Below are 3,569 nucleotides of genomic sequence, written 5' to 3' on the forward strand. Positions count from 1 at the left end.
CCACATTTTCCTGTCTTCTTCTGAGCCTTCCAAACTGTTCCAACCTCTGTCTGTTACCAAAGTAGCTTCCACATTTTTGGGTATCTTTACAGTAGCACCACACTACCTTGGTATCAATTTACTGTATTAATCCATTCTCATGCTGCTATAAGGACATACCTGAGACTGGGTAATTTATAAAGCAAAGTAGTTTAATTGACTCACAGTTCTGCATGACCAGGGAGGCCTCAAGAAACTTACAATCATGGAAGAAGGGGAAACAGACATCCTTCTTCACGTGGTGACAAAAGAAAGAAGTGCAGAGCAAAGAGGGGAAAAGCCCCTTATAAAACCATTGGATCTCATGAGAAATTCCTCACTATCACAAGAGCAGCATGAGGGGCCCACCCCATGATCAAATCACCTCCCATGAGGTCTCTCCCGTAACACATGAGGATTACAATTCAGATTACAATTCAAGATGAGGTTTGGGTGGGGACACAGAGTCAGACCATATCAAGTCCTATCAGCGCAACATGAATTCTGCAAAAATTGAAACAAGAACAAACACAAAATGTATGACTCAGGTGTAGTGGCTCACACCTGTAATCCTAGCACTTTGGAAGGCTGAGGTGGATGGATCACTTCAGGTCAGGCATTTGAGACCAGCCTGGCCAACATGGCAAAAACCCATCTCTACTAAAAATACAAACGGTAGCCAGGCACAGTGGCACATGCCTATAGTCCCAGCTACTTGTGAGGCTGAAGCAGGAGAATTGCTTGAACCTGGGAGGTGGAGGTTGCAGTGAGCTGAGGTTGTACCACTGCACTCCATCCTGGGTGACACAGCAAGACTCTGTCTCAAAAAGAAAAAAAAAATTATGATGAAGCTTGGATAAAAGAATGGTGAAATCATTGATGCTTTACAAAATATTTATGAGGACATTGCCCCAAAGAAATCAACAGTTTGCAAGTGGACTACTTGTTGTAAGAAGGGTTGAGACAATGTTGAATATTAAGTCCACAGCAGCAGTCCATCCACATCAATCTGCAAAAAAAGAAAATTAACCTTGTTCATGTCTTAATTGAAAAGGACTGATGATTAACAGCAGAAGAAATAACCAACACCTTTAGACATCTCAAATGGTTCAGCTTACACAATTCTGACTGAAAAATTAAAGTTGAGCAAACTTCCCACACGATGTGTACATAAACCAGCTGCAGGCAAGAGCGGAGCTTTCCCTGGAAATTGTAAACAAGTGGGGTCAAGATCCTGAGGCATTTATTCAAAAAATTATAACAGGACATAGAACATGACTGAAGACAAAGCACAATCAAAGCAATGGCTACCAAGAGATGAAGTGGTCCAGTCAAAGTACAGTGAATGGGGCCAGAGTGAAGGTCATGGCAACATTTTTCTGGGGATGTTCAAGACATTTTGCTTATTGACTTTCTGGAGACCCAAAGAGCAATAACATCTACATATTATAAGAGTGTTTTGAGTACATTAGCCAAACTTTAGCAGAAAAATGCCTGGGATAGCTTAAGCACAGAGTCCTTCTCTACCATAACCATCCTCCTACTCATTTTTCTCATCAAACAAGGGTCATTTTGTGAGATTTTCTATGGGAAATCATTAGCCATCCATCTTAAAATCCCGGTTTGGCACCTTTTAACTTCTTTTTGTTTCCTAATCTTAAAAAATCTTTAAGGGGCACCCATTTTTCTTCAGTCAATAATTTTAAAAAGACTGCATTGACATGGTTACATTCCCAGGACCCTCCGTTCTTTAGGGATAAACTAAATGATGGATATCTTTGCCAGAGCTTATGTTGAGAAATAAAGTTTTGATAGATAGATAGATAGACAGATAGATAGATAGATAGATAGATAGATAGATAGATAGATAGACAGTCTCACTTTGTCACCCAGGCTGGAGTGCAGTGGCGTAATCTCAGCTCATGCTCCGCCTCCTGGGTTCAAGCAATTCTCCTGCCTCAGCCTCCCGAGTAGCTGGGATTATAGGTGTGTGCCACCATGCTCGGCTAATTTTTGTATTTTTAGTAGAGACGGCGTTTCACAATGTTGGCCAGGCTGGTTTTGAACTCCTGACCTGAAGTGATCGGCCCGCCTCGGCCTCCCAGAGTGCTGGGGTTACAGGCATGAGCCACCATGCCTGGCCAAAGTTTACATTTTTTATTTTTGTCTTTTAATTACATTTCCCAAGAATCTCGGCTCACTGCAACCTCCCCCTCCTGGATTCAAACCACTCTCCTGCTTCAGCCTCCCAAATAGCTGGGAGTACAGGTGCATGCCACCACACCCAGCTAATTTTTGTATTTTTAGTAGAGATGGGGTTTCACCATGTTGGCCAGGCTTGTCTCAAACTCCTGACCTCAAGTGCCTGCCTTGTCCTCCTAAAGTGCTGGGATTATAGGCATGAGCCACCACTCATGGTCCCAAGAACTTTTTGAAGTCCTTTTGTCTTCACAAATAAGCCAGTCACAAAAAGACAAGTATTGTAAGTCCATCTATATGAGATATCTAAAGTAGTCAAATACATAGAAACAGAAAGCAAAAAGGTGATTTCCAGGCATGGGGGGAGGGCAAAAAGGGGAGTTGTTTTTCAATGGTTATAGTTTTATGAGATAAAAAAGTTTTGTAGATCTGTTTCACAATAATGCGAATATACTTAGCACTACTAGATTGTTCACACGGAAATGGTTAAGATGGTGAATTTTATGTGTTTTTTTACCATGTTTTTTAAAGTTTTAAAATTTAGTATATGTAGCAAAGGAATAGAGAATAAAATAAATATCGTCCTAATCTTACAGGTTAGAAATAATTAGCATTATTGGTATGTGTTCTTCCATACTTTTTCCCTATGAATAGACACATACATAAACAAACACATTTATTACAATTAAATATGGGATCACACTACACCCACTTAACAATAGAAAAGGATATCTTTTCATTGTAATAAATATGTTTTCATGCTCCATTTTGATGGCTGCAGAGGTTTTCACGTATTAGATGTATGGGAGAGTAAAACTTTGGCAGCAGTTCTCAAAATTTCTGATCCCAGGAACCATTTACACTATTACAAATTATTGGGGATTCCGAAGAGTTTTTTTTTCACATGGGTTACATCTGCAATATCTGATGCACTAAAAATTAAAACTGAAATGTGTAAAATATATTTCTTAAATAATTAAAAGTAACTATAACAAATACTTTTTTTTTCTTTTAGAGACAGGATCTTGTTCTGTTATCCAGGCTGAAGTTCAGTGGCATGATCATAGCTCACTGTAACCTCAAACTCTTGGGCTCAAGCAATCTTCTCACCTCAGCCTTCCAAGTAGCTAGGACTACTGTCAAGTACCATCACACCTGGCTTATTTATGTATTTATTATTTTACTTTAAGTTCTGGGATACATATGCAGAACATGCAGGTTTGTTACATAGCTACACATGTGCCCTAGTGGTTTGCTGCATCTGTCAACCTGTCATCTAGGTTTTAAGCTCCATATGCATTAGGTATTTGTCCTAATGCTCTCCCTCCCCTAGACCCCCACCCCCCGACAGG

Source organism: Colobus angolensis, unplaced genomic scaffold (genome assembly GCF_000951035.1).
Source record: "Colobus angolensis palliatus isolate OR3802 unplaced genomic scaffold, Cang.pa_1.0 Scaffold200, whole genome shotgun sequence".
NCBI lineage: Eukaryota > Metazoa > Chordata > Mammalia > Primates > Cercopithecidae > Colobus > Colobus angolensis.